This window comes from Anopheles gambiae, chromosome 2 (genome assembly GCF_943734735.2).
Source record: "Anopheles gambiae chromosome 2, idAnoGambNW_F1_1, whole genome shotgun sequence".
NCBI classification, from domain to species: Eukaryota; Metazoa; Arthropoda; class Insecta; order Diptera; family Culicidae; genus Anopheles; species Anopheles gambiae.
Genome location: NC_064601.1, coordinates 19836635 through 19855837, shown reverse-complemented (window position 1 = coordinate 19855837; position 19203 = coordinate 19836635). Strand labels below are relative to the sequence as shown.

The 19203-nt window shown below is 46.6% G+C and overlaps 1 protein-coding gene across 16 annotated transcripts in view; it reads right to left on the bottom strand.

Annotated features, from left to right (window-relative positions):
• Positions 1-19203, bottom strand: part of LOC1273631 (uncharacterized) — a 135717-nt gene that overhangs the window by 91057 nt on the left and 25457 nt on the right. Inside the window, exon 1 of one of the 16 annotated variants that reach the window (XM_312632.6) lies at positions 5159-5334. The exons of the other annotated variants lie outside the window; for them this stretch is intronic. The gene's annotated coding sequence lies outside the window, so the exon portion shown is untranslated. Of the gene's footprint in view, positions 1-5158; positions 5335-19203 lie in introns of those variants that run through there. 16 annotated transcript variants of the gene reach the window in all.

The following is a 19203-nucleotide window of genomic DNA, read 5'->3' as shown; positions in this document are numbered from 1 at the left end:
GGAAATCTCCCTTTTTACCGGTTTAAATTACTCCATTATTTACGTCGTCTTTTTGTCCACCCCTTTCACCCATGGTGCTTACTGTCAGCGGTGCCACCGCCGCCTCGGTCCGTACGATTTTTCTAGCGCGCGCAATAAACAACACAAAAAGCGAACGAATTTCCTCTGGAGAGCGAGCACAACAAAAAAGAACCTACAGAACACTGAAAATCTTCTTTATCTTTGCTTTTTATACACGCTTACTTTTACCATCCAACTCGAAGCGATTGCACCGGTGTGTACCTTGCCCCGCTCGACATCAGTTCCTCCACCCCGTGCAGATTGAACCGAAACGGGCGAACCTGAGCCATTCCAAATTTCGCAACCCCCGGGAGCACACCGTAAACCAGGCAATGGTCCGGAAATGCATGCCTACGTAGCCGTACTGCCGTGCTTCTTCGACGGGCAGCACGGGTTGGTAAAATACGACCACAATTTTCCGCTACCAACGTGGTGTGTGGACGACTACTGACGGTGCCGCGGGTGGTATCAGCACCTGACATCCGGCGCAGGGAGAGCCACACCGCCACGCGTGTAGGAGAAAAAATCATTTGTTTACCTGTCGTCATCTGCTTTCTGTGCTTTTGTTTCCCCGCGGTGCGGAATTTATTATCGAAGCCGCGTTTTTCTTTGCTTTGCTTGTTTGGGTGTTTGTTTTGTGCAAAGTTAACACAGTTAACCCCACTGATCGGGGGTTGGCTATCATTTGTTGTTGTTTTTGCTTCAACCCCCACACCGAACTGGGTCGATTATTTGGCCAAAAATGTGCCGTCACTAATTGAAAACGTACACAAAATATGACTTTCAATCCCTTTGGGCCCTGGCTGCGCTACCGGACATTCCGGTAGGAGAGGTTAGGCTTGGGGGCACGGGTAGGGGTTTGGTACGTTGTGATAGCGATGCATTTTTCGTTCGATTTGTTTATGTGCGTATTTAAAGGTGAATCGATAGCGAACGCAGGGATGCGTAGGGAAACAGGGGCGGACCTTAAAACTGGAGCGGAGGTGAACGAAGCGCATCAAATACACCTTTCGCATGCCCAATTCCGGGTCCGATCGTTCGATGAGGGTGGTAGGTAGGGTTCAAATTTCCACCTGAGCAACGATGTGTGAGTGGGTGGGAGTGTTAGCGAATCACGCACAACTGCTGCAATGGAAAACTCACTGTTCCGTTTCAGTATCACCGATTTGGAGCATTCAATCATTCGACTGCTAATTGGCAAAATTCGGCTCATGCTCAACGGGCTGGAAGGCGCATTTTTGTGTGTAAGTGTGTGTGTGTCAGAGAGCGATACTGACTGCCAACTCATGCGCGATTGTGCATTAGATTATGATGCATAAATGCAAATATTTGCAGAGTCAAATTGTTTTCCGGGGCAGGAAGTTGGTGGAGAAATGTTTTTTTTTGGTAGTATTACTTAATTACCATTGAACGAGGGATTTTGGTAGAGAGTTGTAGGATGTCAGCGTTTGCAGGTAGATGTTATGCCATTACGTATGCGATTAAATGTTTGAAATGAAATCACGAAGACGTAATACATACGTTTTAATTAGTGTTGTGTGTCATGAATCTTTTATTAAATGTTCAACGAAAAGGGATTCGAATCTCGAATCGAACCTCCAATTATTAATAAATATGTAAAGGCCGGGGGACACTGTCCGTACTCGCTAGTGTAATTTTGATTTTCACTAGCACATCTGGTGGCGGCTGGTAGAAGTTTTTTTTTTTTTTTGGTCATCGAGGGAATGGTCATGCCGGATCTCAAAATTAAGTAGTTTTTCCATCGTTTTTTGTCATGAAAATGGATGTAATGCGTGCAGGACACGTGCATCTATCTTTTAAAAAACTTTTCTCGTCCGAATTAAGTACAAAACATTGAAAAAATAACATATTTCTAACGCGGCTCCAAATTGTTTGGTAAAATGCTTCGGTCAGCCAGTCACAGAGTGTCCCTCGGCTTTAATAATTAATAAACCCATAAAGATTCATAAACCTGTACAGATTCATGAATGAAAAAGATGCAAGATCCTCTGAAGATTCGTGACTTTTTAGATATTTCTAATTCTGAATTTGTGCCACCACGGATTTTAACAGTGGTTAACTCGCTCGACCTAACAACATGCCCGTCGTGAGTTCAAACCTTGCATTGATCGTCTCGCCGTAGTAAGGAATTACTATCCGACCGTGTATCACATATGAAACAATCTCGAAACCCGAAAGGATGACTTCGTAGGTCGTTACGCCAAGAATATTAAGAATCCTTCAAGCTTCATGTATCTTTTGCGATTCATGAATCTTTTCAAGCGTAATACCGATTGATTGAGTTGAGTTGAGATGAGATGAGTTGAGGCCTCCTGTAAATGGTAAATGGTGTTCGTGGGGAGAGTTGGTGCCCTAACATGCCCTAACATTTTTGCTGACGGAGGGGGGGGGGGGTGTAAATTTTTCACTAGCCCCGGGGTTTAACGTCCATCCTTCCGGGGTCCTTATGGCTAGTACTCTGTCAGCTACTAATACATACTGCATGCTACAGACTAGCGATCTATGAGACCCCTAAATCAGCGGGGCTCCAGGCGGCCGCTTAGTCCGCCTACCGTTAGATCCGCCACTGATTCATTGAATCATTTCAAATATTCATCCAGATTCATGAATCTACATCAGATTTACCCAGAACCAGCTCCAATACACTGTTTACATTTCAGAAAATAATATCAATCCTCAAACGACTCATCTCTTTTGTCAAAAGTGAGATTTTTAGATCATAATTATTTAGAATTCGACACTTCAAACTACCCCCAAAATTATTCAAAACCTGATTACAATCATTTAAACTTTCTTCCACTATTGTTTTTCATAGCAATCGATCGCGTTCATTGAAAAACGCTTCAATGCTGCTTTTTTATATCCTTCTTCCTTCCAGATCACAGCCATTAAGCGACATCAGCCATCGATATGCGCATATAATCAAGCGGACATTCAATGTCATTTTAATCAAACTCCAATCGTTCACCCTCTCTGCCTGCAGCACATCGCCTGTCTGTCTGTCGTCACATTTTCATCGCCAGCAATGCATTCCAGCAGTGAGCGTCGAGATATGGTACGCGCTGCTCGTAGTTTTGCCACGGATGGCTCTTGAATATGCACGACCACCGATGGCACTAATGAAAATTCATTGCTACCAAACGACAAGGGCGGACAAGATGGATGGTGTGTGACGTGACGTGACACGGCAAACACGCATCACATCGAGGAGCAGTGCAGTGTGCGGCTTCGAACGAACAGAATGTGAATGGGGGTTAGTGGGAATAAAAATTTAATGCAGAAAAATACAGCAAAACATTGTTTTGCTGTCCTCCCCCGTCCACCCGTCGATCCCGGTCCGAGCTCAATTAAACGATGTCATTTTTTGTTTGTCTGCGACGTCTCTCACTCTCTATTAAAGCTATTAAAAAACGATCCCAACGCTGATTGCACGGAGAGTGCTACATGTTGCTACAGCAGCCGGTGAAGTATGCTTCAACCGGAAACGATTGAAAATTTAAACTGCGACACTTTATGTTTAAGTGCGAACGAAATCTCACATCCCGTTTTGTGTTGGTGTTGCTCTGCGTGTTTCATTTTTTTGCCAAAGCAGAGGCTCGTTTCCCATTACGACCGGTACCTTTAATTTGTTTTCACAAACGAGTGCGATCGATCGATAGGTGTGTGATGCCCGCAGCCAAACATGGAGGACTTTATTAATTTGATTAATTAATCTGCCATACACGGCAAATGTTCCTTTGAAAGCTGCTTTTGTGTCTCTTATCGCCCTGTCGAGTAACAAATTTAAATGTTCGATCATACATCAATCGAATGATGGTGCTTTACGGGTAAATTTCTCTTCCCCGCATGTTTACATGACATGTGACAGATGCAAACCGGAAACAAAAGTAAAATACACGAGAGAAACAGAGACAGCTGATAGGTTTCCCTCGTGGCAACGCGTACTTGCGGTATTTAATTTGTGACCGTTCGTGCCATATACGGGTCGCTTTCCGTTTTGCGATAAGTTGACATTCCGAACTCCATCCGCTGCCGGTTGCAGCCATCAATTAGCACCATGAAAGCAAATATTTAGTCTGTTTAATTGGTTGCATTGCATTTTTACGACAGTTTGCAACTGCGCGCACCTACTGCAGTGAAAAGCTGCCCTTGCATCAATAATGCATGCGGTGGTTCATTCCATTCCGTCCGATGCAATTGCAACTTCCAAAACGTTCTTTTGTTTGTCCCTTTTTGGATCAGGTATATCCAACCGGGGGAAATGGGGGTAATGTGACATACAATTCAATCATTTCACGTACGGCGCATACACGGGCCGGAGTGCTATGCAAATATGCGCTCAATTACTTGCGATGATAATTCAATACCCATACCAGCAGCGGCAGTGGAATGTCGTTGCATAAATTGAGGAATATTTTTCCAAAAATAAATCACTGGAAAGCCACTGATGGTGAGGAAAGTTTGCAAGACAAAATAAAGATTTAATTAAACTAATATATCACGATGCAGAGCAATCGAAGTTTGCGCATTTTGTTACGTGGAGTAAAACATCATTAATCAACCGATCCATCAACGTTGTGCGGTGGACAGCAGTAACTGAAATTAAAGCAAAGATAAATTGATAAGCAATCTTATCCACGTGCCTGCTTTGGGGGTGTTTAATCCGCTGCGACATGGATCAATGACGAGCGGAGCGAAAAAAAAAACATCCAAATTACGCAACAAGACTTCCGCCGGTAGGATGGCTCGAAAAAACAAACTACCGGTGGAAGAAAAGCGAAAGGAAAGGCGACAGTGGAATTAAAAAAAAACACCACCGCGAAGGATGCTTCTCGGCATAATGTGCCGCGCTTATTCGGTTGAACGATTGGGCCAGCCCAGCGTGCAGAAGCCCCAGCCGGAAGCCCCGGCTGTTGCTAAAGCGGGGTCGTTACACCTGCACCGAAACCCGAAACATCCTCCTTGCTGGGCATCGTTTATACATCATCTCCCACCGCTTTGTAGTACCGTCGTCGAGGAGAGCGATTCACCTCATCTGGGGTCGTTTTCTTCCGTTTTTATTTTCATATAACATTACCTTTATTTTACCTCCATCGCAACAAACTGTTTGATCTAGTCTTAGCCTTTTGATGATGGGTACTATAACGTCTACCAGCGCTTATTGTGTTTCAATAGGGAATGCGCCCACCCCGCACGCTGGGAAGATGCTGTTGGGTGTGCTTGGTTGCTGGTAGTCGCTTTTCAGCTCGAAGTTTCCATTATCTTCTTTTCGTGCTTCTTTCCACTGCCCGCGGACAGAGCGAGAGCGATAGAGAGAGAGAGAGAGAGCAATAAAGAGAGACAAGTGGTCACGATTTATCAATGAATCTATTGCTTTAGCATTATTTGTTTTTTTTTTTGTGGCTTAACATTTCGATGAAAATCTATATCACAGCACCACACCACACTGTTCACATTCCACCCGTCCCACCCACAACGAGGCACACTTCAAACCATTGTTTGTGGCAAGACACGGAAGCAGAAAAATCATTAAACCGAGCGAAATGGATAATATGCTTGAGCTGCGACAAGCTCGAATTGAGATGAAAACGAGATGAAAGTAAACAGTTCGCTTTGGGCTTTCAATTTTGCAGCGATAGCAATACAAACAAAAAAATCAGGAGGAATAAAAACACGAAGCTTGAAGAAAAATCAATCACTGGCAGCGAATTTTCTCCGAAACATCTCTTGACGAAAATTTCCACTTCACACGGGTGCGCACACTGGGAAGCCGGCGGTCACAGGGACGAAAAGAAGGATCTTCCGGTTCGGCTGCGAGCTGCACTTTGAAATGGAAGACAGTTCAACAAATTTCATTTTTGCGGCTTCCTCTCCGTCCGACCGCGCCACCCGACCGTCGTACGTTCGAGGGCGTTTTCTCCCTCGATTTTCGAATGTTTCTTGGAAGTGTACAACGCCAACGATATTCTGGGGAGGATGAAATATTCGGTAGATGCAAGCAAGCAAGTAACGCACCCGAAACTCGTTGGAGGGTGCAGGGCAAATAATACGCTCTGAGCAGCACACTTGTCTTGCGAAACAAATACCAGCGAACGTATAGACGAGAGCAGGAAAAGCTGCACAGTAGCGTGAGGGCTGCTCTGTAAGCGGACGAGGGGGGGGGGGGGGACAAAAAACAATAATAATCCAAAAAAATCAATGGAAAAGAAAAGCTTCCACATTAGTCAAACGGCAAACGTTTGCGGGCGTTCCAGCACGCTCGGCTGTGTAAACTGATCCATCTGAGCGATAATCGAATTTCAATAATTGCTTTTAACTTTCCACCATGCCACGGAGAAGGACGGTGCGGTGTTGTGTTGACTTTCGCGCGCGCGCTCATCCTCCGCAATGGCATTTATTCGCTGCAAGCTCCACGGAAAACCAGGGAAAACTTCCCCGCACAGACGAACGTTATCGATGGTGGGGGAAAGAACAACCGTAGGACGCTTTCATTCACCACGACCCGACGTTCAAATAAACAACACACCTCGGGACATGCTGTGCGCAATCGTTCTCGGACGGCTTTGTGGAACGAATTAACGGCCAACGGAGAACTTTCGATAAGGAGGTTCGCCGCCACTGTATCGAGCTTTGAACGAGCTTACGCTGCGCTTATCAGTGGGCCGTCGGAAGCTCCTAAGCTTATTTGTTTACCGACTCGGGCCGGGACCGGTTCGGAAGGTTAACATCCGTGCCATTACGTTGCGATGAAGTTCCTCGACTCGGACCACAATGGTGGCGTATCAATGGTAGCTTCGGAGCTAGAATGCACAATCTCATTTCATTTCTCAAGCACTAGATGGGTGGCGCAGTGATGTTTGCCGATCATAATTCTAACGCACACACAGACATACACACAACTGGAATTCAAAACAGTGCTAGCAACACATACTCGCTGATTCACAGTTCCGGCACTGGTGCCAGAGTTTACTGTTTCCCTGTTTACGATTCCCGCCACAAGCCGGAACCGTCGGGAAGGTGCATACACCTTATCTTGCAATGGAAACCATTGGCCTAGCTGCGATGGTTTTGCTTCCTTGCATCGAGCACCGCATCATTACTGTAGCTCAAGAATGCAGTCCAATGTTTACCTCCGCTGGCCGGTGGTGGTGATGGTTGGTGGTTTATTGAACTTTCATCCGTTCTCCGGTGAGCGCGCCGGTGTCTTATCTTGCCGCCGCCATAGTCGTTCGGAGAGTAATGCTGCCAATGCACGCTTAAGCCCCGGGCGAGCTTAGAGAACTGGCGCAACGCGTGCATTAACTTGCTCGACCGCTGTTCTACCACATCGAGTGAACTTTTGGGAGAGAAGCATCGTCTTGAGTTAGTGTTTACACTCAATCGTTTGGCATGGTGTATGCACAAGCTTAAAGGTTTTTAGTAAAATTAAGAAATTGTTTCATTCTAGCATTTAAATTGTTTACCATCTTTTGTAGAGTTTGATTTTGTTCCTATATTTTACAAAAATATGTACGATGCAAGCCCAAAAAAAAAACAAGTCACAAAGGCGCACCCTTATCATAAATCCCTTACAAATAAAATAATCATTCCCCCGAGTTGCTCGCCTGCTATCGACGTTCCAGCAAGCAAGCAACTATCGTACCGTAATAAATGTTCCTCACATCCAATTCCAACTCATAACACGCACACTTCACTCGGCAATTAAGAATGCGCACACTTGTAAGCATTTCTTTTACCCATTGTAATGCCAGCTTCATCATTGCTCCGAGTCGTTCCATTTTAACGCGAAACGTATACGCTCACACACAAAAACGCACTTGACATCTTTCCACCAATTAGACAGAAACACTCTCTCGCCGGGCGGGAAATTTCACCCCGCACAGTCACACATTCCGTTGCATCTTCAAGTGTGATTTTCTGTGCGACAAGAAAAAAATGGGAAAGAAATGCGACGAATTCTCATTCCAGCGCCGTTTCAAGTGGAAGAAAAATGTCATGATAAAAAAAGGCACGAAAGGATAAACGTCAACAGCCATATGCGTGCGCTGGATGCAACATCGTGCCAACGTGGAGATGAATAGAAAAAGAAACAAATCGTAAGGAAAGGCTCAGACGCTTTCCTCCAGAACGCTTCAGAGGAGGCTAAGCTTCGGGGGTGGGGAGCACGATTTACTTTTCATTGTTCCTATTTACAGCTGCTTAAACTCGTACGAACTTCTTCGTAATCGTGCGAGAGATAGAAAAGAGTGAAAGAGAGAGAGAGAAAGATAGAACGTGCAGGGTCATGTGTTTTTTCAAGAACTTCTCGGCTCTAGAACCCGGTGTTGAAACGCACCCCCTGAGACAGAAAGGGAATGTGATGGATTTTTCCCACCGTTCTCGAGATGAGTTTTCCCTGCCTCATTCACCGGTTCCACACACAGCTTGACATCGTTTTCTCACACCCTACCCACGGGTATGCCTGCGCTACAAGCGCGATCTGGGGCGGATCCTGCCACACGAAAGGTCAAACTTCACCATTCCACCATTGCACTGTTTGTTCGGCCCGCCCTCAGGCGTTTGTCCGGGGTCGTGCCCGGGTTGGGAGAATCGTCCAAATCTTGAAGAAAGCGCTCGACTCCCAACCAGCATGGCCTGGTTAGCGAATGCAGACGGATGCAGTGCGGTGACTTATGTAGCGTGCTTTCCCACTAGCTGGCGGTGCATCGCCTAGACGCCTGGAATGTGTCCCAGCGTTGCACTACGGTAAACCAACCAGCAGTACAGCACAGCGGAGACCATTCGGGATGGGTGTGGTTGAAATTTATGGAACCTGTGCCGTGTGGTTCGGTGTGCCTGGGCCGAGGTTTGGCTCCACCGGGAGCGGGAGTGCAAGGAACTCGTGGAATTTGAAGCAGTCCAATTTTCGGCACCGGCACCATACCGGGACGGCGTCGACATACTTGGGCAATGGCCGCGCTCGGCATGTTCATGTAGATGCGGTGTACCGGGCTGAAAGAATTCAAATCCCCGACCCGCACCACCGCCGTCCCTTTTTGGCGTTGGTTTTATACTGTGCAGATCCATCTTCAGGCATGTTTGTCAGCCCCTCGGCATTTCTATACGGCGTGAGCAAAACAACGCGAGTGCCGCATAAAAGACGACGCCCGGCGAAAGAAATGGTGAAATGTGGAAAATTCACCCCACTCCCAGGGCTCAGAGCAGTTCATCCTGGGGCACTAGGGGCCCTATCTTATCTGGCTGTCTCCTGACCCAACGCACACCACTTCCCTGCTCTGTGTGGCCATCCAACTTACACGGGCATTGGGCGCGTCTGGCTTATTAACCATGAATGCGCGTGCAGATGCAGAAAAGGGGATTTTAATTACCCAGGCAATGCAGCAGCAAGCGGGACGCTGCCCTTGATGCACACGGAGGCTGCTAAAAATAGAGGCCCCAGCATAGCCGCCACCGTGGGGCGATAATTAAGCGTGCCGCTTTGATGCGTGCATCGGATACGGCGGTCGGGGGGTCATGTGTTGTGTTAATTTGACAACTTCAGGCAGGTTCGTGCGCAGTTATTGCGAACGCAAGATGCGGAGATGAGGCCGGTTCGTTGGCTGTACAATCCCCAGCACTGGGTCGAAAGTAAACGAAGCTTAGCAAACAAGCTACCGTCCTGATTCTGGGGACTGGACGTACGCTCGGCTTATGCAAGCAGTTTGTGCTGGCTCTGCAAAGCAGCAGGGATAACAGGAACGCCTCCACACGATGCTGCGATGGACCGGGTGAGACAGACCACATTGAACACTCCATATTTCAAACCCATCGTCGAGAGCATCCCGCAACAGATTGAATTTAATCTCAGGATGACAAATCCTGAGCTCCGGCACCTACGGGCTCACAGCCCTTGCCTTCTATGCTGAGTGAAACCTGCCGCACCTTTGAAACGGTAAAATCTCAAACACTGAGCAGTCCGTGGCAATCCGAGGACAGATAGCGTTCAGTGCAACGTTCGTCTCCCTTTGCTGTGGTGAGCTGTGCAAGAGAGAAAGCGACCAAAAACACTCCATTCTCCGTCTCCGACATCAATGGCACCAACCACCTTAAACGGAGTACAATCTGCTCTTCCCAAAAACACACACCACCACCGTTGCATTTGTCACATCGAGATGACCTCAGCTCGCTCCGCCGTGACTGTGGCCTTTGCTGAAAAGGCGAGCGCGTCACACCCATTCCCGGTGCTTGCAAATTCGGTTGTTCTCGTCAAACCTCCGGTGGGAGCGGGTATACTACTACTACTGCACAGCATGCTGGTCGTACCTGCTGGTCCGGTGACGGGTTTGGGAAAGTACGCAAACCACATTTGGACGCTCCGTAGTCGTCGGGGATCGCTTGGCATTCGTTTGAAATTTTTGATTGCACGAGAGACTTGACAAGATGCATCGGGCAGATTGTGAAGATAGTTTTTATGCAACGAATAGTTCAGATATATTCCATTCCTTGACAGCAAAGCAGCATATTTATCAAGTACAGCAGCTTTGACCGATACCTTTGTACCTTGTCATTATTTAATAGCATTTTTATATTGTTATTATAAAAAAATTGGGGTCGTTTTTCAACTGGTTTCTAAAAGTGAAACATGATCTCCAAAAACTATTATTTGAACAGAACCACAGTAGAAAATATACAATCAAAAAAATTAAAAAAACTAATCGTCGATACCTCACAGTGCCCAACAACAGATAGTGAAAAGTTTTAAAAAGCCTTACTAATTAGTTGCGATGTGCGTTGACACTTCCGGCGTGAAAGATGGCAATTAGCATTTTCTCTCCCCAGGAGCGCTAACTGGTTTACGGACGAGCGATTTATGCAACAGAGCTGTATGGCGCAAACATATCGCCACGACAACACTTCAAATCACAAGAAAAAAAAACAAATCACCCTTTAATTAACACCAACTACACCTGCAAGTAAACGAATTCCAACAAACAATTCCTAACAAGTAAAAAACGCCGCCAAGCTAACTTCCATCTTTTGAGGTAAAATATTATAACGCTCCAATTTCAACCATATCATCACCTTCACGCCGAGTACGTTAAAATCGATAAAACACAGCCCAACCAGCGCTTGCGGTGGTGGCATTTTCACACTGTTTTCCCTTCTCGGGCAGCCATTCTTTTTTGCGCTAGATCATTATCAAGAGAGCGATAACCTTCAATCACGGAGGCCGCCGGGCGCTGGAGTTCATAATTTTCCACGCTAACGCCCGTTCTTTTCACCGATCAACGCGCCAAACCCGAACCCGGAGCACACAACCTTGGCGTGGCTGTGGTCTAGCGTTTAGTAGCAACATTCACGGCATCTCGCGTTCCGTGCACGTTACGGTATTTTTGGCTTTTAGGACCTAGGCAACGATACCGCACGAAGCACGCAGGGTACGGTACACCATCTCATACAAATAACTACACCTTCGATACACATAAGCCACTCTATAAGCTTAATTTATGGTTCGGGTCATAAGGTGTAAAGCAAAAAAAAACAAAAAAAACAACATCCTCGGGTCAGCATACCCGTCCACACCACGCAGCTTATAACCAATCGAAGGCAAAAGGGCTCTCCGCGCTCACGTTCGACCGTTTGCGTAAATAAAATAAAAGGAAGACACTTTCTTACGGCATAAATATTGCTTTGCCCGGGGGCTGTCGAAGGAACGCGTCGGCGGACCGGGAGGGGGTAACTATTGTTTATTCAAAAAGGGGATGTGACGCTCAATTTTCACCCTCACACCCCATCCGATAGTCTCATCCGGTGGTGTTCTCGCGTGCTCACTGGCTTAAAGGTGTGAAAAACACTGTTCATTACTCAGCACAGTCTAGGTGTATGTGCGTGTGTGTGTGCTTAAGCTCGGTGGTCTGACCGCTACGACCTTTGCCGCCTTTCGTCTTCGGATTGGTTGGCCGAAAACCCGAAACTCCCTTAACACTTCGCCCGCCTAGCTGCATCTCCCCACGACCTGCTTTAACCTTCTTCTGCCGTAAAATGAAGAAATCGATTGTTTGGCCGCACGCGGGAAACCGCGAACTGTGCTTGATGAAAATTACCCAGCCAGCAGCGCGCATTACGTTAATGATTATTTGGCTTCCAGCCGACCCCGGTAGAGGCAGTGGCAGCAGTAGCAGAGTGCCTGGAAGAAGACTTACTCCCACTTCCCTTACCTGCCCTCGCAAAACCCTCGATTCTCGCTGTGATGACGGGTAGAGGTGTAGCATGGCAGTTTCTCACTCGAGCGGGTGAGCGCGGAAAAGCCAAGACAGAAGTAAAATCATAAATCATCACTTCTATTTTTGCCCACCCGTTGCCCTTTGTTATTGACGCTTTTCTCGCGTGGTGTGATGGGGGAGAAGAGGGGGAGAGGGACACCAGGGGTTGTTTTTCTTCGCAAGACGATTGTTGGTGTTCATGTCGCGCTACACCTCACACCGGACACCGTTGAGTGCCGTTTGTCAGCTCCCTCACTCTCCCGAAAGAGTCGTCGGGCGTACTTACATGCCCAAGCAGATGAGTTCACACTCGTCAATTCATCATCTTCCGGCGGTTGGATGGGGAAGCAGCATGATAATGTTCGCCCAATCCCAGCATGACCTGGGGCATGGGGAGAAGACAAAAAACACACACACCATTGCACGCCCGGGAACGGTAATTCAACCCAAAAATAAAACACAAAACAGACACGATGGAGCGCACGAGGCGGAATGTTTTAATAACACACAGAGACAGTCGGGCGGTTCGTGCTTTCGAATTCTAGTCCTTCGAATCGCCCGATCCCCGGAGGCATTCGTTCGCCGGGACAGTCAAGCGGCCGTTCATTAGGATGCGCTTTTTAAAGTAAACACAAAAATACACGATCATCCCGGGAATTTGCCTGTCGTTCGCTGATAAAGGTCAGCGGCATTGATTTTAATTAAATTCCTCCCCAACTTCCATCAGCAGTTTCAGCCTTCGGTGCCGAAGTTTGCCATTCGCAAGCTCAACCAAGAAAAGCGCTATTTGCTCTCTCGCCATCGGCGACCATATTTCCAACCCAGGGGAGCAGAAATCGGACGACCCTACACACAGTGGACTTACTTTGAACTTTACCTGATTTGGTTTGCTGAGAAAAAATGAGGAATTATTTGATTGAAAAATACCATTAGTGTAAACACTTTGCTAACGCGAGTTCCCACTGTCTCTGCGCTGCTCTTACTCGTCAACAGATGTTGGAAGAGGCATTACTATAAGCTCAATAAAGATTTTAATGCACAAAGCGAACAATATCTTAAATACGATACTCATAGGCTCATGTCGTACATAAACTATCTTAATGATTTTTTGTTTTGTCCCATTCCATCCATCCGCTATCCCACCGTGAATGTCCAAAGTTAGAAAAAGGTCCATTATTATTGATTTTCTCCCATGTTTCCCCAATCTGGCTACACAAACTCACAAACAAGCGAAACAAAACAGACAACTGACCTTTTTATCCCTTTTCAATCAGTACCACTTAAGGCCTGTCGCACGCCTCAAAATGGTGGCCTTAGCTGCAAGGAAGCAGGGGAAGCGGGAAGCAGCAGAATGTTCCGAACCGGAGTGGAAAATACCATTTGCTTCCCTCGTTCTCGGAGCGATCAAGAAAATATGAGATGTAGAAATAAGCAGCCAGCCAAATCTATAAAATGCTCTGCCATTCTACCCCACAACATACCGGGGAAAAAAGTGTCCCAGTTCTCCGAACCATTACAAACAAACAAACACACACACACACACACACACAGGCCGGCCTCCCTAATGGAGATTATGGAGCGAATGTTTATTCGGTAAAAAAGGGTACACACGATAACCCGTCACATAAATTTGGATCGACATCATTGTGCCTGCCGCAACAGCCCGCTCAACCGAACGCCGGTTGACTCATCGAGCAAAGGAACGGTTACGAGCCGTACCAGCTTTAAAAATTCATTCTAAATGAATGCCTAATCCGTATAAAACTCAAACCCCACCCCAAAAGAAAGGACAGGGGGAAGCACTCTAACGCTTTCAAATGTGTTTGCTAATTTTGTAATCCGTTGTGTCGCTTCTGCATTCTACAAAAGTTTTAAATTATTTTTACATTGTGTGGTATCCTTTTTCGCTACACTCTAACAGCGCTGTAGCAGGGAGGAGCGCTAGTACAAAATTCATTTGGTACACCGTCAACGACAGGAAACCGTCTGATTCCCCTTTTTGCGCCAAGACTGCCACGGCACTAGAAAAGAGAAGAAGTTCCAGGCGTGTGCCCGCCGTGTGCTTCATCGGCCTAACCTGAGAGGCCGCCGGCGAGAAGGCACCAACATTGACGCTTTTCGTCCAGCGTTGTTTGTTCTTAGTCGGAGCTAATGTTCCTGTCACGTAATGGCACACAGCGGCAGGCAGCGACGACACACAACATCATCCTTCCGGCGGGGCTGTCTCTGCCAACATCATCGTGCTATTATTATAAGGCTAAAGTCTGTCGGCATCGCGAAGGCTTGAGGTTCGCCTCCACCAGCAGTTGACATGATTAACAGCCGCTAAAGGTGTACCAGCAGACATACACACCCACACCCACAGCCACTGACATGCAGCATACTATAACACGTGTAGCATGAAAATGGGGAAAAGTTCGCCCACGCTGGCTGCACGGTTTGCCTGTTACGGTAACTTTGTGCCTCGATTTGGACTATTTTAGACCGGGCAGAATAGTTTCAACAAATCAACACAAGTTTAGCAGGAACTTTGTCCGACCTCCCCGCGGAGTGCCGTGTCGCTTCAGCTCCCGGTTGAATAGTTAATCAATATTCAGGGAGATGGGTTTTTTTGGAGCGATATTGACACTGCCACTGTGTGCCCGAGCTCACGAGCGCTCCAAACTCCAAGCAAAAGGCAAACCATGGCACACGGCAACGCGTAATCCGCGCGTTCCGCCTGCTGTGACAAAGTTTTCCGTTCGGCTTGCGCTGTTCGTGTCGCTGCTGTTTGAAACTTTAATTTAGACGCAGCCGTGTGTAATTACTTTAAGCGTGAAGCGTGAAGGAATAACTTATTTTAAGGCAGGATTCGTGCAAAGTTTACACTAAAACACATTGGAGATTTGCCCGTTTTCTACAGAAACACCACAATGCGGGAGATGTTGCCGGTTTCTGAACTCCCAAATCCATTCTGTACTCTCCGAAGCGCAAATCCCCAATCTATATGTATCTCTAGATTTCTGTGAAAGTGACAAAAAGTCATTTTAATCGTCTGGAAAACCCCCTTCGCTGTCACCCTCAACCGTGAAAATGAGGAAGCAAATATCAAGGGGGTTTGCTAATTATTAAGAACTAAATGAAGTGATGGTATGTCCACGGACGCTGCATACCATGGCGGTCGCAAGATATTGGCCTCATGCTGGTAGAGTCGGATGTCACGTGATATAAGCCAATTTGCATCGAGTACCCACGGGCTCTGTGTCCACCACGCCCAGCATAACACCGTCGAGCGACAACGGCAACGACGACAACGACGACGCTGGGTGATGATATCATCGAGTAATTTGAGATAATTTAAGAGACCGGTTTTGCACAAGATATCGCATAACCGACGCCACCAACTCTCGGGGTGCCCTTCGTAATGAAGCTGAGAGCGCATGTTACCGTGCCCAGACAGTGAATTAAGCGGAGAGTGGGAAAGAAGGAGACCGTGATGGTACGACATTTAACACACGATGTACAGTTTTTTCCTCTTTTCGCCCTTTAGCGCCCGCTTCTCTACAAACTTTTGCTTCAGTGGTTGAGAGTGGTTGCGAAGGATGGGTTAAAAATTAACTCCCTTGGTTGTTTTAACCCTCCCTTCCCATACTGTCCTCCCAAGCCATCTCTAGGCTGAAACGAAAGACGGCCACTCAATACCGTAGATGGAAACTTATACTTACGCTGGCGGTGCCGACAGTGGTGCTGCCAATCAAAAGCCCCGCAAAGCCGTAACCGGGTTGAGCCCCCGGGTTGCGACAGAAATGTGCTACCAACTTTGCCTTTGCTTACCGTGTACAAGGACACTTTTCCTATCGATTCTTAGCGTTCTGCTCGCCACCACGGCATGGTGAGTGGTTTCCAATATCGTGCAATACTAATTAACCATCGCCAACGAACGGGATTAAGTTTTGCATCCTCCTGCTATAATCGTCCGTCTTGCTTCGTGTGCAAGTGATGCAATTTCGAACCAGCGCTAATGACTTAACGCCTGTGCGCGGGTGTGGGAGAGTAAGCAATCTACTCGTCCCCACACTGCTGTGCACGATAATAGGTTATTTTAAAGAGTAAAACTTTTTGTAATATTGGTTACCATCAACGTAATTTAATCAGCGTCATTGAACCGATACGAAGCAGAGCTTCGTGAAGCAAACATATTACATTCTGGCTTGGTAGCGAGATGTTAAGTGCAACTGAGGTTTAACACTTAGGTCTATGGAGACCATCCATAAATTACGTAACACATATACCTCTTAGATTTTAATTAACTCTTAATTAACAGCTAGCCAAAGAGTCTGGAAAGCATTTACGATTGGATTTGGTTCACTAAAACGAGTGGAATTGTGAATTGCTATAGAATTTATAAGGGAATGGCGACCTATTGGGATTTTCATTGACTTTTTGCTATCCAAAGAATCTAGGAAGAATAGACGATTCGATTCAATATTCTTGAATAAGTGTGATTGTGAAAAAGATAAAAATGGACTTATTCTTTTACAGCATCTTACAACATCTTCCTAGTCAAACGACTACAATGAATCACCCTGTGAACTGAACATGATCACACAAAAATGAGCTGATCGAAACACTAAAAAACTATAACGAACATACAAAGCATCATTTCCAAGCGCGTACGATTAAATATTTGTCCTGGTGGGTTCCGATGTTGGCAAACAAATAGTCACGTACGCCGTGGTACGGCAGTGGGGTGGTTGTACGAATTTTGCGCCCGTTGTTTACGTTTTCATGCTTTTCGTTTGCAGTTTTGTAAATAGAAGCAAATAAAAAAACAGCAAAGAACAGCCGTGTGTTTATGCTAGATTACGCCCATGCAGCACACGATGTGGTACCTACGGTACGATTACCACTCACCGTGCAGATTCCGTTTCTCACGTGTACGACTCATCGGGAGTACGGAGTCGGAACACCAAAGACCGTGCCCAATACAGCACTTCCTCCGGATCACACGAGTCCTACACACACACAGCACACACCACGCGGAGTTTTGCCAATGTTTGCCCAGCAAACAATATCGTTATGCTATTTTTGCCTCCGCAACCTCATCCATATTAAAATAAACACGTCCATCGCCGTCCGCCTAGCGACTGCGAAGAAGTTCTTCCCTCCTCCAAGCCACCGTCGAACAATAGGAGAAACCATTTCTTCTTGACGGAGCATAAATGTGCAAGACGTACCGCGACGCGCGTACAGCGTACACCGGAAATGGTAGCCGATCTATTTGCGACCGTGCGACAACCACCATCCTGCTTACCTTCCTCCCCTCTTTTCAGGATTCCGCGCTTATCAGCACGGTATTTTATCATGCGCAAACAAAACAGTCGCTTATCTTGTGACCATGTTTTTGCCTGTGTCCCGACCGGACCGGGAGTCACCGGGAACCGGGGACCAGCGAAAAAGTTTGGTCAGCACAATCAAACTCATCGATGCGTACAACTTTCGCAGCTCGAACCCGAGCACGATTCTTGATGTGTTTGCGTTATGTATGGTTCAGCTTTTTTTTTTTGCTCTGTCTCCCGTTGAACACGTACGCTGTGGTATGTTCATCATCATCATTAGCCAGCCGTACAATAAAAATAAGCCATACAAGCATGTTTCAACGGTTTTTGTGTTTTTCCGCTGGGTACGGCGAAATGGAGCGAACTGCTTCGCGATGCTTCTTCGCCGCTTGCACCATAAATCTGAGTCAACTACGAGTCATACCCGCGTTAGGAGGGATGGGCGGGGAAGGAAAAAGGGAGGCGAGTGAGACATCTCACTGGCGGGCAATGTGCGCCCACAAGCATGTTCGATTTCGATCGAAAGAACTGTGGGGGATGATCGAGAACGATGAAATCATTCGACCCTCGTGACTGGCATATTGCTACTGCCGCTGTCTGCACCACAGTGCGTCCGTTTTGTGGAGAGTGTGACCAAAATGATGTATTCGTCAATGAAATCGCATATTTTATGTTCATTTAATTGATCAGAATATCGTTGACGAGATAGTTTTAATAAGTAAAAACGCTATAGCTATATTTCATAGCAGCTAATTTACTCTTCGGAAGCAACCATTTTTTATAATAACTATACAGTTTACATTCCGTAGCCTATGTTATAACATAACTGAACAATCTCGCTAGAATGCTACAGCGAAATCGCTTGAACAACACATGTGCAACCACACTTGCAAACAAAATCGTCTGAATGAGGGTTCGATTTAATAATATTAAATTTTCTTTTTTTTCTACTCGTGCTCCCTTCCTCTATCTCTTGCACTATCAGCGACATTCTCTCCCACCTTCCCTATCTGGAAGATGCTCCCATTGGACCCAAGCGCACGCCCGCCGTACAAGATTATTGTTCCGTCGTGAGTCATCGATTTCAGGGGGTCAAGATGGGCCGTTAAGATTGCGGGCTAGCATCATCATACTACCGCCTTCGCGAAACCGCGCAATGCTTACGCGGGTACAAGCTTTTTGCTTCCCTTGCCCTTTTTTCCAACCTGAATCTATCGGCCTGTTTTAGCGTCACGATTCACGAAAGTTTAGAAAGATGTGCTACGCTAACACAAAAGAACAACTTTCTGCCAGCGTCTCGGGCACCGGGCACGCAGCAGCAGCAGCGTGAGAGGATGACCATTTCATACACACGGGGTGAAGGTGGTGATGGCGAGGTTTATCGATTCCTCAATCGATAGCACATTCTTCGACATGAACAAGAAAAAAAACAAACATTCTAACAAATGTTCCCATTTAAACCGCTCAAAACTTGTGCCATGAAGCGTACGCCACACGCGTTTAATGCTAATTCACTCGGATTATTCGCGCTCGAGACTTTGCGAGAAACACAGCAGTAAAGA